The sequence below is a fragment of the Eupeodes corollae genome, chromosome 1, assembly GCF_945859685.1.
Source record: "Eupeodes corollae chromosome 1, idEupCoro1.1, whole genome shotgun sequence".
NCBI lineage: Eukaryota > Metazoa > Arthropoda > Insecta > Diptera > Syrphidae > Eupeodes > Eupeodes corollae.
This window is the reverse complement of record NC_079147.1, coordinates 19325931-19345213: the sequence shown is the minus strand read 5'-3', so window position 1 is coordinate 19345213 and position 19283 is coordinate 19325931. Positions and strand designations below refer to the sequence as shown.

General features: G+C 29.7%; 1 protein-coding gene across 1 annotated transcript in view; it reads left to right on the top strand.

Moving 5' to 3' along the window:
- The first annotated feature begins 228 nt into the window (after window positions 1-228).
- LOC129939784 (sodium-independent sulfate anion transporter-like) overlaps window positions 229-19283 on the top strand; it is a 34958-nt gene continuing 15903 nt past the window's right edge. Inside the window, exon 1 of the mRNA XM_056047926.1 lies at window positions 229-623. The gene's annotated coding sequence lies outside the window, so the exon portion shown is untranslated. The remainder of the gene's footprint in view (window positions 624-19283) is intronic.

Here is a 19283-nt window from a genome sequence, read left to right as displayed (position 1 = left end):
ACCTGCCGTGACGTATCAAAGCTTTAAAGCAAATTCTCAAGACTTAATAAGCGGTAGGGGATGATCACTGATCAGGTTTTCTTAATGACCCTACGTGTGCTGTTGATGGCTTTTTGTTGCTCTTGTTGTTGTTGGTGGATGTTGGTGTAGATAAAACAGTGTTGCTAAAGTTGGCGGTTTGGTTTGGCAGTGCGCCGACGACGACTATAACGACGCCGAACAAACGAACCGAACGAACGTTCCGACCGTTTCGCTCCAGCTCGGATTGTTTGATAGCGCAATTAATTAATTCTCCTTCATTCATTGATGCTGATTATAAATGAGACTCACTGCCGCTCGGTTGAATGTTTTATGAATCTAACCGTTGCCGCGTAAGGATCTACCGCTCTCGTTTCGAAAAAATCTTTTGCGAGTATCGAATTATTTAAACAAATTATTAAAAATAAAAATAATTAAATAGCTTATAGATTATACGAGTACGTGGTGTGGTGGTGATCGAATTAATCGCTATAATTTTGAAATTAAGTGTTAAACAGGTGTAATTTTTAGTTTTTGTGATTAAAATTTCTTGACGGACAACGACGACGCACGGTTTGGAGCCAGTGCATATAATTTAAAATCATGTGAGTTCTAGTTTTTGTGAAGTATTAATTACTATAAACAATATTCTGGTATTTATGTCTGTTTATGATTATGAAGTTAAAAAAAAAGAAATTCTAATAAAGACTCACATGACGATCGCAAATAAGTCTCGATTAATTATTAAACAAAAGCGTAGTTAATTTAGCGAGATATGCGGGAGGTTTATTTTCTCATTCAGATACCATGTGACTTCGGTGTTTTGTTTGTCAACAAAGACCATATATTCACTCTATTTTTTGGTTTTATTTGTTTAAACAAATAACAAATTCAAACATATTTTATTTATTTCATTTCCCGGCTAAGATATTTGAATTTGAACCATGTGCGTCGCGATCGTTCGTCGTGCATTAGAGCCGGCTTGTGGGAAAATTTATTACCGACACGACACTATACAATATTAAAATACTGTGTTTTATGGTTATAGTTGTTTTTGCATGCCTTTGGAATTTTTAAAAAAACACTGCAATTTTTAATAGTTTTTTTTTATAGTTTTGTTCTGGTTAAAATTAATTCAATAAGAGTTAAGTTCGATAGAAGAATTATATAAACGAGGAAGAGATATTATAAAAGCTTTGAGTTATGTGCAAAATAACCGCGTGGAATACTAAAAAGGCTTGGTTTTTGGATATGTCTCATCCTAGGCTATAAAAATGTGGGCATTAAATAGTTTAAAAAATACTTAAATAATAAGAAAATCATTTTTATAATTTTGCAAAAAAAAGCTGATAAAGTCATGTAGACATGATGATGATGTTCCATAAATGGTATAAACAAGTTTGTAAATTTTTTAACAGGTGGTGTTATGTTAAACAAGTGATTTAAAAAATTTTATTGTTTTATTCAGATTCCTTAACTTGCATAATGAATATAGTTTTTTTATTGTTTCGAGATTTCTATGCAAATTTTCTAACTTCCAGAAAACGTTTTGAATAAATTAATGTAGGTGTGAAGAGAATTTGCATTTGCATCACAACAATTTTTGTTTTTTGTTGTTTCTAATAAAGTCTTGATTATTGTTTCTTTATTTGTTTTGATTGGTTTTATAACAAGAAACAATACAATACAAATCGTTTGAAGAAGATTTTAATGGGTTAAAGAACTAAAAAAAAACCCCTTTAAATATTGCCTAAAAAAATTAATTTCGTTCCTTTCTAGTGTTAAACTTAAATTTATTTAAAAACTAAAAAAAAAATAATAGTAAAACCAATTTAAGACCGTCAAGATACTCAAAGTTCTCCAATTTATTAAATAAACGCATTCTACTTTCTATAAATGCCTACATACATATTGAAAAATGTAAAAAATGTGTTCATATTAATTAAACTTAATTTAAAATTGAGCATAGCAATTTTTAATTACCTGTTATGATATTACAACAACTTTAATTAGACTTTAATAAGTATGTTATGATATTCTATTATGAACAAATACTTCCTTCTAATGATTTTATAATGTTTGATGGATAATAGCAGAAGCGTGTGTGCATTTTGTAGGTTTTTAAGTGTTTTGTTGAGACTAATGTTTTTCGAATGAAGTGTAATATTTAATTTAATAGTCTTATGGTATTAACTGTAAATATTTAAGTGTACCTAGTTTTGTGCATTTCGATGAATTTAAATAGACGGATAAATCAATGGACTTAAAAAAATCGTAAAAGCTAAATGGAAATGTTCACAGTAGTGATGTTTCCAGCTTTTATGATTTTATTTTTGAACATAATTCTTAATCCATAAACCTTAATTTTAAATGAAGATTGATTTCAACAATAGTCAATGGAATTGTATTCCAAAAAGCCACTTTTTTAACAGTATTATGAAAAAGTCCGTTTAAGTTTAAAAAACCTTTGACAAGACAGTTTTTTGATCATTGGGGTATAATTGTGTTTTAATTTTTAATTAGCTTTTTCTTAATATCATTTGTTCCTTAGCTCTATATCATTGCTCTTTTCATAAAAAATGTTTGACACAAATTAACGATTGCATAGTTATAAAAAAAATATGTTTGACCTTACGTTAAAAACGAAAAAATTCGTTATTTCGTTATTTTTTTTCTAATAATATTTTCAAAATATTGTAATTACTTTTTTTTTTATTTTTTTCTTTACTTTTATTTATATAACATTTTTTAACGTTAGATATAAGCTTAATATTTATAAATTATAAAGAGTATAAAATAAACATGCATTTACAAGAATTTCGTAAATGTGTGACTATTTTTTACAGACATTTTTTTATAAAATTACTTAAAGTTCAACAAGTATTTTTAACTTTGATATGAGAAATTAAATGGACTACTTTGAATTTTTGATAGCTCTCATTTAAAGTTTAAATTTCTATAAAAGTGACTTCGCGAGTCGTTAAGTCATTACAAAAATTGTTTATTTATTTATAATAAACAAAACTTGTTGATTTCAGTTCACTCTCTTATAAAAAGCTTTTCGAATTTATATTTTGGTGCATGTAAATCTTGCGCAACATTTGGAGTCAAGCTTATTAACTTTCCATAGGCAGTTATTGTAATGGGTCCGAATTGTCAAATTAAAAATTTGGCATTTATCGACGTTTCGAGGTCCCTTGAGTCGAAATAAGAGAATTTTAGAAAGATGTCTGTGCGTGCGTGCGTGTGTACGTACGTTCGCGACGTTTCTTTCGTGGTCCATAGCTCAAGAACCTAAAGAGATACTTTAAGCAAATTTTGTTATACAGATAATAAGACAGAAAGATACCGAAGGGCTCTCAGGAAAATAGCGTGACTTGATTTAAATTTTATATAGTATATTACAACGTGATACCAATTAAATATATTTTTTTGAAAAAAATCCAACTAACGTTTTAAATATCTGGTAGAATTTTGAGAACAATCGAATTGACAGTTTTTTACAAAAAATAAAAACCTAAACAAAGAAATTAATAAAGTTTGGTAAAAATTGATTTTCGACTCAAATATCTTTTCAGAACTTCGAGATATTTGGCTTTAAACTACTTTTAGTTTTTAAAAAATATTGTTCTCTAATTCTGTAAAAATTTGAGAAAAATCGAATTGACAATTTTTTATAAAAAATAAAAACATAACAAAAAAACAATACTAAAACTTTACTTTCGACTCAAATAGCTTTTTAAAATTAAAAATACTGTCGTCAAACTTTCTGATTTCACAGAAAATATTGTTTTCGATATTCAGTAGTTTTTTTTATTAAAATCCAATAGTCCGTTTTTTCATAAAAAAATAAAATCTACAAGAAATAATGCGTACATTTTGTAAAAATTGATGTTTGGTTCTTGATATCTCTCAAATTAATTTCATTCATCCAATTTGTACAAATTTAATAAATGCTACTTAAATTGGGAAAAAATTGTTTTCGACTTAGAATCTATTGAACAAAACTAGATTTTGAAACTTAACTACTTCGTCACTATTGTTAGTAATTTTAAAATTTTTAAGAATAATTCAACTTGACAACTTTTTTAACGAAACACGAAAACCTACAAACTTTTAAACAAGACAAATCGACACACGGGATGGGAAGTTATCAATATGGGTCGCATCCCAGCCTCTTTTTTGCAACCTAATCCAATTAAAAACTGAATTTGTATTCAATTCTCTATACAAAAATACTCGTATAAACAAAAATACCCATGACTCGTATTAAATTGCATTTCAACAACAAATGTTTTTAAAAATAATTATACAAAAAAAACTTCACATTGGTTCCCTCAAAAAAAATATATTAATTTTAACAACTTTAAAAAGTATCCAATCAATAATGATTGATGCAATTGGTTTTCTTCGTCAAGATAATAAAGACGTTAACTTAATTTAGGGCAAATTTTTGTATTATTGAATTTTTTAAATTCATCAACAAGTTAACAACAACAATTTGTTATAGATGAAGAAAGTTTGCTAGTTAGTTAGACTATTAAATGGATTCCATCAGACGTTAAAAACATTTATTTGACGGTAATGTTAGTTTTCGTTTGTATTTAACAAATATTTTGCTAGTCTTATTATTAAATGTAATGAAAGAAGTTGCAATCATAGTTTTTACTATAACTAATTTTGGTTTAAACTAATTGTCACTTTTTCTTTAAAGTGTTAGTAATTCAAAATGAATGTTTTTGAAAGTTCTTTCTGCAAAAAACCTTAATAAATGTTAAATTTTTTAATTTGAAAAATCGGACCCATTACAACATCTTCCAATGGGAAGTTAAAAATAGAAAAATATGAAAGTAAATTTATCAATTCTTTCCATATTTTTGTTTTGTTTAATGACGTTGAAGATCGAAAGCCAAAAGTATTTTTATTTTTTGGAAACTATATTTATCTCTTTTAAATTAACTCTTAAATAAGTTATTTTAGGTTACTCCTTATATTTTAATTTCATATCTTATTCTTCTTTTCTTATGGATTATGGAGAGTGGCCAAGAGAGGGGGTGTATGATTTCCTAATTAAAATAATGACACTCCTTTGACGTAAGTTTATACGGTTTTACCAGTTTTCTGTGCTCATGTGACCTCCTTCCTTTAAATAAATAATAATCTTTTTTGTTTTTTACGACCATCAGTTTTATACGGAGATGATAGTACCAACCTTTTAAATACTATACTTTTGTTTGTTTACCTTTATTTTCTGTTATTGTTTTTAAAGTAATTATTGTGTTGAGTTTGTACATAAAGCTACTCTCCTACATTTAATATTATATTCAAGGTATAAACTACTTTTATCCACTTTCATCCAGTTTTTTCTTACGAAGTTAGTCTTTACTTTTCTCTTGTTTTCTCTTTCTTTATTTATTTTCAAACTAAAAGAACTACTAAATTCATCCATCGATAAAATGAGTATAAATGATAAAACAGAACAAAAATGCAATACAAAAATAAAAATAAAACAAAAACAGAATAAAAAACAATTTATTGTATTATCGTCTTTCAACAACCATCATCATCCTGACTGGTTTCTTCAAAAATAGAATGCATTAAAACAAATTTAAGCGCATCATTATTAAGAATTTTACGAAACAGGGTGATTCGAATATGTTTCTATATTCACTCTCAGGAAATTAAAACAAACAAATCTACTGTACTGGCGTGCCGCAAGGCTCCATTTTGTCTCCGATATTCTTCCTTATTTTTATAAATGAACTTTTGCTTGAAATTTTGGATTGGTTTGCTGACAAAAGTACTTTTAGCTTTTCTTAGTGGTTGTTTGATTCATATTCTTGTCCTTTGGATGTGGACAACCAACAGTAGCGCATGATAAGCTCATCTAACTCTAACCTTGATAACATTTAACAATGGGGAATCATAAGCTGTGTAGACTTTAATGACCCGAAAACTCAATACTGTTTACCAATGACACTTTTTGTTGGTGGTTTTTGTATTGAGGGAACAAACAGCATTTGCATTTAAAATTCGGTGACATGAAATAGAGTTAAGTGAAATAAGGACCAAGTTCAAGATTTGGCCTTATTTCACTTTTATAAAGTTTAATTAAACCAATTTCCTAAAAGCTTTCAGCTGAATGGTTCGCCATACTTTGCATTACGAGTAGCTTAACCTTGCACCTAATATAATATAATTTGTCTAAGAAGGAAGCGAATGGTGGGTTGCCTGATACCCAACCCCCAATTAAATACCTTACCGATAACTTGGTATTATTTCTCTAAATAATTTTACCTCATTTTAATGTGAAATATGATCAACTGCTGAAAATATATGTTATATCATTTTTGTTAAATGAAATAAGGGCACAATTTCAATTTATAGTACCCAACAATGATCAGGTTTTTTCTGAAGATACAACAAGTTTGTTTCACATTTTGAGTTGGCTATAATTCATACAAAAAGGTACCCTAAAAACGTACTTAATAAATTCCAAAAATAAGTTTTAAGAACGATGAAACAATGCTCTAGTAAAAAGTGAGTTGCATTCCTTAACTCAAACAATTCCGTATATCAAGAAATGATCATCAGTTTACTTTGGGTCCGATTCCGGTAATTTTAAGTATAGAGATTTCATTATTCAACCGCACTACACGAATGAAGAATGCTTTAGCAGCCTTAATATGTCCCACCCATCATCTCAAAAACGTCAATATTTCCGTTCTAATCCCAATTTCTAATAGCTTCCAGTGTGCTTAATCATTTTAAGGGTTGAGTTCTCACCTAATATATTTAAAAAAAAATATCTGAAATACCCTGTTCAAGATATAAGTTTGGTCAATTTTGTTTTCCTTTCATTTGTTTTTGTTTTCAAACTTTTTTTTGCGGTTAAAGAAGATTCATATTACTGACGCCACTTTTATTGTCAAGCCCCTCTTTATCGATCCATCTTATTTCTTTTGTGTATTATTTCAGATTTAAGATTTCTTTTTTTGATAAACGATTCCATCAAGAGTAGCACAACTTGAAAAATAGACTTTACATACAAAACCTTTTTTGGATGGTTCGTTTTTGTATCTAATGACAAATTAAATCATCATAAGCTAAGATGACTATAATCCAAAACTATGAAAAACCCAAAATTATAATATGAGGCCATCACTTTTTGTCCAATTTAAATGGTCATTAATATGTCGTTTCTTTGAAAATTGTTAATCATCAACCATCATAATCTTTGGTCTGCCATATCTAGATCTAAAATTAATTAAATTTAGGATAGCGAAAAACCACTCTAAGTCACAACAGGTATACGTCTGATTTCTGCGGCTTCAAAGAAAATCACCTCCTGGGGTTTTAATTTTAAAAAGTTGTTAGTCTTAAAATGTGTAATTTAAAAAATTCCCCTTAACGTGCGTCGGCCGACGACGACGTAGTATTATTTCTTTTTGTCCAACATCATGCATACATATTTTTACATATGTTTAAAACTTCTTGGGATTGACGTGCTTTTCGTTTATATTATTTTCTAAAGAATAAAAATAATATAAATAAATTTTAACCTCAGGCATTTGTGATCCATCTTAAGCCAATTCATTCCTCTGCATCATCAGAAATGGTATATTCTCGATGATATCTATATTCGTAAGAATTATAATAAAGTGACTCAGAAACGATTTGATGTTTTGTTATGTTTTCACTGAATTAATTAAAAAAAAAACGAGATCATTAGTTCTGTTTTTATTTTTACCTTTGAATAACAATTTAATTTGTCTGATTGATTTCTATATTAACTTCACAGTTTTTTTGTTGTATTGTCATATAAAATACTATCTGGTATCTACTAAATTAATGCAGTAGTCTACAGAGTTGGTAATCAAATGAAAAACCAGTTCAGATTCTTGCTAACGGTTTTATGTATTAAGTGGTTATATTAAATTTAACAAAAAACCCCGTCTTGTATTATTTTTACTCACGTGATTAAAGTTTTTACCATATTTTCTGGAAAATCCCCTTGGCTTTTCGTACTTACATAAAATGTAACCAAAAAAAAGAAGTGACCATTTCCATGAACTTTGAAACACAGGGCTGGGTATGTTTCAAAAAGTCTTGGGAAATGCAAGAAGTTATTACGAAGCAAGTTATTATGAAGCAATATTGTCTATTAATAAATGGAGATTAGTGACGAATTATCATTAACACTCGGATCAGTCGTCATTATTCAAATACAATTTCCAAAAACTGAAGTGTTAAATTGTTTAAAAGACGAGCCAAACAAAAAGCGGTTAGCAAGAGTAATTGTTCGTTTGATCTCAACGCTGGTGACGTTTTTCAAAGAAACGTCCTTCGATTTTGACTTTTTCACAGAAACGTCTATGTTCTTGGACCCTTCTTGATATAATAGCATTTATTTGGTTTTTCCTTACTAACCATTAAACCCATTTTTGTCTCTTCTTTATCAATATTCTCAAAACCCCATTGACATCACGCTGAGTTCCTTCCGATTATGTCTTTCGAAGACGATGCTTAGGAAATCGCATGACAGCGATCGAAAGGTTTTGTTAAGTTGTTTCCAACCTTTATGGAACAGCACGAATTCTGCAAGGTTATAATACACAAACTGTCAAGTTTGGCGAGGATGCCAAAACTAGGCATGGCTTTTTACAGTTCGTCATTTTATATGTTGTTTTATGCTTCCTTAAAATCATTGAGGATCTGGTGGCGCCGATTTGATGTTCTTGGGTTTCATTCAGGGTCTGCCGTAAAGTGAATATTTAATCGACTGTGCAATTTCCCGGTCAAAAACGAAAACACTGATAAGAAACTATTAGATTTTTTACGATGGGCTTTAGACATTTACATAATATTACGGCAAACAAATTTTTTTCAAGCGATGTTAAGATTACTAATTCCTCTATAGTTGGTGCAGTTTAAAGGGTCTCCCTTTTTCAGTGAATTTCGTTTCATCTACTCATAAAACTTTCTAACTTCATTTCTACTTTTAAATCTCTCATGAAGTCGGTGTTTCTCTCTCCTCTTCTTTTCATAAAGCTTGTGAGCAGCTCTCGGGCTTATTTGAAGCACCACTTTCCGTGCTTGGTTTCTGGCTATATTTGTCTGCCGACATTCATCATCAAAACAGGGATTTCATGTTAGTGTCCGTTTGAAACTGAGTACGTCAGATGCAGCTTCTTTTTTTAATCTTATCAATGTTGCCACTGGTTCTCGATACATTGTGTTGGCGGCAAAGAACTTCGAACGAGGTAACTATGTCGGAGAAGGATTTAAGTATCTCTTGCATTTGTAGTCTTTCGACCTTGCATCTTCTCCCGGTATCACCTACTTTTGCCTTAGTTCTGGAAACCCGAAGTGCTGCCTTGGCTACACCGAAATACTGGTACAAGTCGATGTTAGCTCCCCAGAAAACGTGGTCATCCATAATGCTGGAACGTGGGTAGCGTCGCTCCAATATGGTTAATCCGGTTAACCGCAGATTGATCTGGTAAACTCCAAGTTCCTTTAAAATTAAAATTTTTCGTTAATTTTAAACCCTCTCTATGTTTAAAAAAAGGCTATAAGCCTTTTAAGTTTTAATAAAGCAAAGTTAACTTAAGCTAGCAACATTTCTTTGAATGATTTAAAAAGTCAAAAATTAGCTACACTTTGGTCTTATCAGCTTGATTTTGTTCAAACTTTTTTTCAGAAAAACCACTTATAGAAAATTACCTTCCTTTTTTGATATTTAGCACTCTTAAAATCTTTTTGTATTGTAGCTATCATCGGATGGTATCATTACAAATTTTTATTTGAGGTAAAATATTGATTAAGCAAGTTCAAATAAAATTGGGTGGCGCAACAGTCCGTTGTGAACCAGGGCCTAGTGACTTACAACTCTCAACCATTTCTGTGTGCGAATACTCTTGTCAGGAATGGAAGGGACCTACAATTTTAGGCCAAATCCCAATGGCTAATTTGAGAAAGCACTTTTTCATGACAAAAATTACTCTTGAAGGAATTGTCAATTCCTCGCAAGAGGCAGTACCCGCGAAAATTAATTTTTTTAAATTAAGGTGGCACAGGCAATGATTGAACCCAAGACCCCTTGCATGACAGATTAAGCAAGTTATGTATCGAATTATCTTAAATGAATTTCAGAACTTTGAGTTAGTCAACGCGCCCTTTCACTAATCATTAAATTGTAATTGTCAATTTTTTCAGTAAACTCAACATTTTGGTCGAACAAATATCGCTGTCGTTCAGGTATTCATTGCAAACGATAATGAACCGTCAATTTCAAAGCAGTGTTCTCTAGAATTGTGCAACGCTCAGACCACACATTATTTTTACACCCATACAAGATCAAGAAATTAAGCTGAGTCAAGAATTAAAGCTGATTAACCATATGAACAAACAAATATTCTCCTTTTTATTTTTTTTGTTTTATGTGACAATTGTTTTTACTCAACTTTCATTTCAGTCAGGAAAATTTTGTTCAATGATTCATCATTTTCAATAATCGTTAGAATTTCAATTATTAGTTTCAATGATAGCTATAACTTGTCCCTTAATTTACATTTGCTTTTGGATAAATGACAACCAAAATGAATGAATTTGCTCTACGAAAGGCAATAGTCAAATTGATAGCTAAAAAGCCGTCAAAAAAATGTGATACTCATTTCCCATCTAATGTATAATATCTAATGATTGGATATGAATTGTTCAATTGAATTGTATTGAATAATCTTTCACAGACGGAAAACTCGTTGATAGTCAAATTGACTGATTTTTCGCCTTAGCGGATCTTACTCCAAATTTGCTTTCTTTTTTCAGTTTTGTTCTCTAGAAAAATCATTGGAAAAGATAAAGCCTTTTAACTTTTAAACTTTTCATTTCTTACAACTTTTGTTATATCTTGTTAATAAAGAGCTTTCGGAACTTAGACTCTTGTAGACTTTTACGATCAAATTTTTCGTCTGTGAAATATTTAATAGAATGGCTGACAATGCAGTTCTGTATTATTCTCAAATTCATAATAATTCTGTGAAGCTGGTTGAACTAACCTTAGGCAAATATAATCCTTCCCTGTCCTATACAAAATTAAACTCGTATGTCCAAATTATTTTCACTGTGAAACGATTTATTAAAATCAATTACTCTTTTTTTCAAATCGGTGTCGTGTGATCTGGAATATCACGAGCTGGTTACTAGCTAGTAAACGTACCTATTATTTTTACACGCATGGAATACTTAATTCCTAGATAAGTATCAACAAGTCTCGATTAAATAGCTCTCCATTAGTTTACATTGGTTTTAATCGAAAACGAACTCTTTGATGGCCAGTGGTTAAACGCACGCCGCCGAGCTGAACCATGCTCCTGATGGTAATCTCTATGTCCAATACTCACTCCAATTGTTAATATTTTGTTAGTGCAATTTATAAACTTTTAACCATTTTTATTTGTTCATTGCCTTCTGATTGATGGAGCAACCAAAATTAGTTAAAATTCGCAGTGCATTTTTATTTTGTTTCCTTTCCAATCGTGGTCAGTTGGTTGATCGTTAATCGAACAGCAGCGCTGCGATCGTTTTAGTTTTGAGCTCTGTGATAAGGTTCTTTCTCTGCGCGATCAACTGGGCTGACGAGACGGACTGCTGAAAGCTAAGCCACAATGATATGAGAATTAAACGAACTGGTTAACTGGTCTGGTAGAGTATTTCGACGACGACGATGAAGGCCTGAAGGTATTCAACTTGCAGAGAGAAGTCTTATGATGGTCAGGTGCAGGTAAAAACGGCGCAGGCAGTCAGGCAAGCAACAGCGGTCTTCTTTGAATGGAAATTTATTTTGGTTAACTTTGGTTAACTGATTAGTCTGACGGTGATCGCCGATCGACAAGGTTATTGATTAAATTGACAAAATCTTTGCATACCGTTTGTATTCACGTTGATCGTGGTTAATTATTAATTTATGTTTAGTGAGGTAGTACCTAAATACCTCCACCTTGTTTGGTTACACTTTTTGTTGTTGTTGATGGAATGACGTTACTACGACCGCCGCGGCGCTTGTGTTTCTAATAAAACTTAAGGTTTTACCTTGAAATTTACATTTAACACAAAAATGTAACGGTACTATATATTCAGCTTAAAATTTTGAATATAAATAAATGTGTGATTTATTTTGTTTGTTGGTTAATGTTTAAAACAAAGAAGAACTAATTTAGTTTTGTTTTTTTTTTTGTGTTTAAAAGATGATAAAAAGTTTTGTGTTCTTTAAGTGTGTTTATTGTTTACTTTTAAAATACAAATTCTAAAGACTCTCAGCTTATAACGGTTCTATATAAATGAAAGTTGTTCTGTAAAAAAATAAAATGTAAGTTAAATAAATTTCTTTACAAAAATGTAAACAATTAATTAGTGAAGTAAGAATTAGAGACGTAAAGATATAAAATAAATAATGTCAATAAATAAGGTATTAATTTTATTGACTGGAAATAATCAAATTTTGTTTCCACTAAGCCATTATTTTTGGGTCTGGTTAAGCCTGATTGTCCATATATACCAGTTTTTAAGTTTCTAAAATATCGATAAAATAAAAAAAATGATTTGGAATAATGTGGGTGAATAATGTTAATTAAGTTGGATTGTTCTAGAAGTTTAAACAAATGACGCTTTACTGTTTTGATTTTTGACCTCTTTGGCAACAATAACAAGCTAATTGAAGATAATTTATGTAATAAGGTTGATTAGTTCTTCTTTGGACTTGTGAGGCTTAAATATTTTTTGCTTTCAGAATAGATGTTGAGAATGTGTAAAAGACTCATCGGTTTTACTAGTTTCTAAATCTTAATTCAAATTAATACAAAATTGTCAAAAAGTTTTTCGTCTCCTTTATTTTAAAAACTTTGTATTTTGATCGAGTCCTTAATCATAATTTTATTTAAAAGTGTTGTAATGAATTGTATTTATATTTTAAATACCTCAAATATACATCACCTGTTTAATATGAATGATTTATTTTTGTCAATATATTCAATGTTATTTATTTTTGGTTTCTAAAGTCAGGATTGATAAAATACAAAAAGCGATACTAAATTATTAAATGAAAGTTTTAATTCCCTGTAAGATTTGGATATTATCATTTAATCTGAAATGCAAGATTATTTAAAGAGTCTCGTAGTAAAATTTCACAACATTCTATTCTTTTGTGATAATTTCAAATATTTCGGTCATAATTGAAGTAGGTAACAAAACATTTTTGAGTGTATAAAATTGAAAATTATTCGGGTAAATATGATTCTTTGTGAATAATTAACGTTTTCAAATCAGAATATTTGGGTGGCCATTGGATCTTTTCAAAACGTGAAACTGCTAGGAACCCGGCCTCATGCGCAATGAGGCCATACTTTGCTCTTCATTCCGTTTTCATGGAACCTCTCCAAATTTAGTTTTCCAATCAATTATGATTTTTTTGTATATTGTACGCGCACTCAAGGAGATATGAATACCCTCATATTGATAATACATAGTGCGAGTAATTAGAAAGGGAGGATAGGATTTGAAAGGAGATACCGATGCGTATTGGTTTTAAATGTCTGCACATTGTAATGAGTGGGAAATATTGAGTCTGGTAGAGCATTCCACATTCGTGTAGTGCGACTTAAAAAACAATCTCTGTACTTTACAGTACGACCGAAATTGGGCTCAATAGTAAACTGATGGGCATTCCTAAAAGAATGAGTATTACGGTTGAATTGTTTGAGGAATGTAACTGGCTATTTCATCAGAATAGAACATTGCTTATGGAAGTAGCGATAAAATAATGAGAGACATGGCCACCTATTATTTTAAGAGCTCTCTTTAGATTTCAGTCCAAGAGACTAAAGTGGGTTATAGAAGCACCAGCCGAAATATGGGAATCGTACTCAAGTTTGGGATGAATATAGGCTTTATAAATTATAGCCAGATCAAAAGGGGTAAAAAAAACTCCTGGCATCGTCGGAGAAAACCTAATTCAAACAATTGTTGCTAGCATTCAAAAGTCAATAAATTCGAATCATTTCCATTTGAATTCGAGCTTCAGTCGTGCATGCTTTGCAATAATATACAGGCTTGAAGACCACAGAAACTCTGCCACTTTCTTCTAATGTCATCAAAACTTCACCGATTGCATCTTTTGTAGTTCTATAAAAAATACATTTTCATAAGTAGCAAACATTAAAATATTTGTATGACATTTCAAATGACAGCTGAGTTCAGTAGTGCTACAAACATGAAATTGTGAATTAATATTTTTGATTAGCTTAAGAATTTTTAGTAAGTCAATTTTTATATATCATGGAACGTGCTTATGAACCAAATCAGGAATAAAGCTTATTTGGTTTGCTTTTATGGGTTTTTAATTAAAAAGACTGTAGTACCCGTTGTGAGATCGTTAGTGTATAGGACTAATATTCCAGAGGTCTTCGGTTCAATCAATGCATGTGCCACCTAATGTTTTTTTCGCGGGTACTACATCTTGCGAAAAATTGATAAATCCTACAACTTATTCTTGCCATGGCTTCTCAAATTAGGTGCTTCGATTGGACTTAAAAAAGTAAGTCCCTTTCATCATTGACAACGTTAATCACTCACACTAATATTTGAGAGTTATAAGTGAATAGTTATAACTCTCTACTTCTCAACGGATTGTTGGGCCACCTAATTTATTTGTATTTATTTAATACAAAAAAGTGGATACGTTCCGATTACTAAGCGATCCATTTTCTCAAATGGCAAACATTTAAATAATATTATGACACTTAAAATGACAGCTGAGTTTGACATGTGTCAATTTCTAGCACTACAAACTTGAAATCTTTAATCAATATTTTTCATTAACTTAGAATTGTTAATGAATAAATAAATGACACGCATGATTGGCATGCGCTTATGATTCAAAAGTTTGTATTATTAATTAATGAATCAATTCAATTATAAATGACTTTTGTTAAACAAATTTGCTTATTCATAGTTTGTATAACAATTCGTTTTAAAACATAGCTTTACGCCGTCTGCCATTAAGTTTACTTTTTATTTTAAACAATAAAGTGCAAAAAATAGTGAAAACGTATTCTAAATCCTTCGAAATTATGTATTAAGAAGACATTTTCTTAAATTATAAGGCCCGAGTGATGCAGTTACAAAGTCTATCCAATTTTCAGCATTTAAAATGTTATATGTACATTTTTCGTTAATTAATCAGATCAGCTGATTTGTTTTCCTTTATGTAAAATCAGATCCTAAAACTATAAGCTCAAAAACAAAGCTATTACAAATCTAGAACTTTAAAGATTTCAAGTAAATTGCATTTAGTTTTATACAAAAAGGGTCAACCAGCAACCTTGTAAACATAGATCAACTTTTAAGGAAAACCTACCATTTTTAAAGTGGCTTAATAAAGGATTTGAACACGAATATTAAGTATTACAATTTTTCTTATTTCTCTTGCTACTCCACTATTTGTTTTATAAAAAAATGTTAACATTAGTAAACCAATAAAAATTATGTAAATGTTTAAAATATTGTGTTGATTCATCTGAGTATACATTTTTGAAAACTATAAGAATTCTGAAATATGGAATTTTGATTGGAATTTTTTGTTTTCAAAAGAATAAACATATTGACAGTAATTAATTACGTTTACTTTAAGTATTATGTTGTTATTTATTTAGTTTAATATTTAACTAAGAATTATTATTGTTAACATCAGTTGTTTCCGTGTTTGCTTCATGTCTGACTTGACAACTAGAATCAAACAAACAAGTAAAGAAAGGTAATAATATTGTTTTTGTTGAAATTCTTGGTTAACAAAATATGTATGTATGTACTTTTAACTGAAGAAGAATTTAAAATACTTACACGTGTGGTTTAGTGATAAACATGACGCTAAAACAATACTCTTTTTTGTTGCTTAAGAAAAACTTCTAATCTTTTTTATCTTATTTTAGTTGCAAAGGTGAATACACTTAAATATAAATAAGTTGGTTGTTTTTTTAAACTTCGAAGTTCAAATATTTATAAATGGCAGGTCATGAATTTTAGATCAGAATTCAAATAAAAAGTTAATAATAATATTAGTTTTCCTAACACATCTACAACAGTTTCCAATTTCCCCTACTTAAATTCTATCAATTTCGTTATAAGCAAAGATACTTTCTTTAATTGTATCCAACAACTTGACGAATGTTTTAGCCCTGGTCCCGACGGTAAACTATCATCCATTTTAAAGATGATGCTGAGTATTTAGCGCATTCGTTATGTGTTCGAGCATCTTTCTAATGCTAAAAAAGGTCCTTAAAACGAAATTATGAACTACCGACCTAATTCTAAACTATCTTGTGATACCTAAACTGTTTGAGTCAATTGTATGTAGCATCCTTTCTTTTTATTTTAGATCAATTATCTGTGATAATTAGAATGATTTTGTTAAAAAGCGTTCAACTGTTACTTATCTGTTTTACTTTACATCCTTTTGTTTAGATTTGTTGAAGAACTTTAACAAGTAGACTGGATCTTTACTGATTTCAGCAAGGCCTTTGACAAATAATATCATAAAACATTACTTTTAAAACTATCGCAGCAAGGTTTTAACAACTATTTCATAAGCTGGATCTCCTCATATTTGTAAGATACACGTTATAGTTTTAAATTTCGCAATGAGTGCTCAAGTTCATTTGTTGCGAATTCTAGTGTCCTCCAGGGTAGTCACCTTGGTTCTATTCTATTTGTTTTATGTATAAATGACTTGGTTTCGATCATACGATTTCTTTGATCCATATGTTTTAAAATTACTTTATGAGCCAAGTTCTGGAATATGCTTGTACAGTGCGGTCACCTTACTACGCCGCGCCGCCGTACACAAGACTCGAAGCCATTCAGAAAAGATTTTTGCGTTTTTGTCTACGATCCTTTTCGTGGTTTCATGGTATTCAAACATTACTTCCTTATTCACAAAGACTTTTTCTAATAAATCTTCCTTCTTTGACAATTCATTTGATGTACTTGCAGTTTTGTTTTGTTGGTGGAACAATAAACGGACAAATTTCATCACCATCAGTTCTTGGTAGTTTCAACTTTAGTTTTAGTCGTTCAAGTATAAGACGCCAAAAACCATTGAATACTTATTAAAATGTGGATATTTTAAGAGAAATTGTATTATAAATTAAAAATTTACATTATGGCACCACATAGCATTGTTGCCATGAGATAAAATTATCAAATAAGAAAATTACTAAAGATTTTAAAAAGCTATAAAAATCCAAAACAATCGCTTTGTTTTTAATCAAATGTTCGAATATATCTTACCTGAAACACATGTTTATAAACTTGTATTATTTAAAAATACATATATAAAAATAAAACCACAAATCAACTTAGTAAACAAATAGAGTATGTATATTTTTATTTTTGTTTTTGTGAATTATTATATGTATTTACATAAAACATAAAGATTGGTGTGCAAAATATCTTCCTTAATTTTCCCAAGGTTTTATTTTTGTTTGCCAAAAAATACTCGTAAAAGTATAGAGATCTAAAAAAAAGTTAATTCTAATAAAATGCACACCCATCTTTATATTATTATGTGAATTACAGTCAAATGTTTTTTGAATTCATTAAATTATCACAAAATACTAAAAAAAATTGTTTATTGTATCTGTTTGAACATTCGTAATAATTTTTTGTTTTGTTCCTCTGATGGAATGCCATCTGTTTAGAAAAATTCTGTTTACCTAGACTCTTTTTCTTTTGTTAATGTCAAATAAAGACAATTTTTTGCTCACTGAATTAAACTTTGTTAAAGGTCTCGGAAGTTAGTGCCATATGAGTTATTTTATGGTAAAGAGTTCAAGTTAACTTATTAATACATAATTCTTTTTGTGGTTTTTCAAAGTTAACACTTTCAAGATTTTAATAAAAGAATGATAATTGGTTAAACAAATCTAGACGAGTGGAGTTATGACGTTTTTTTTTAAAGATAATGGTGATTCAACTTGAAAATTGCAGTGAAGATTTATTTTGTCAATAGAAATAATCAAAGTTTATACCAATTAACGTGTGTGTAGACGATCTTGAAATTTTTGACACCTAAGAGTATAGTTTTCGAAGTTTTTAAATTGTTTGGAAAGTAATTGTTTTTAAACTATAAAGTTCATGTTTTGTTACATTTTTGTTGCTAATAAGTGATTTTTTTCATTTGCATAGTTTATAGTTGAACATTTTAAACTCTCAGATATTCTGTACGATTATTGAAATCGTGCTGAATTAAAATAAAACAAAGTTCAAAATGTTTTTTCTACTAAAACATGAGCCCATAAATTCAGACAGAAATTTATAGACCGTGTTTTAACATTAAAAACTGGAGAGAAATAATTATTTACTATCTACTTTTTTTTAAAAATAATTACGTAAACATTTTGTTTTTGCAATTTCTAATAAGAATAAAGTGTTTTTTTTAAAAGATAAAATGTGTTTGAAGTTAATGTCATAACTTAACCTCTTGTTATTTTAGTCGAAAGTCAATTCTAAAAGCATTTTTAGACTTTAATTTTTGTTTGTAAAAATAAAAACGTGAATTTAATTTTTCTAAATATTATACCAGGTTTTAAAACACATTGTTTTTCGTTGCATAAAATATTCTAGAGGTTATGTAATATTTTATTTTAATTTAGTTCAGTTGTGTTGCTTTGAGTTTATATTTGGAATTGCCTTATGTAGCCATTTTCTGGTGTCTGATGAGAATGAAACAAAATTGGTTTAAAAATTCATTGAAACATAATAAGTTGAAATAGATTAACAATTTTTCAAAGATGATTCCACATTCGGCATCACGAATAGCTTCGGTTAAGGTGTCATTGTCCTTAAATTCTTCATTAACTTTACGCGATAGCAATGATAAAACGTTTTCAATTATGGATTAGGCAAAAGTTTCACACCTTCGGATTGAATGCAACTTCTAACAACCTTCGATGTGTGGATTGAGGCGTTGTTTTGTTGAAAAATTAAAGGTTGAGATGCAAAAAATATAAACAAATATTTGTCTTGTTTGAAAATGACCGTTGAAGCAGTTAACCAAAAAGTTCTGTATTAATGACACAGGTGATGCATTTGATGTGGATATTTCTTTTTTGATCGGGCAAGTGAACGATGGAGCAAGCAATATATCTGGTCGATATATGGAGTTCAAGCAATTATTCGCCAAAAAATTGATCCGCAAGTTCTGTACGTCC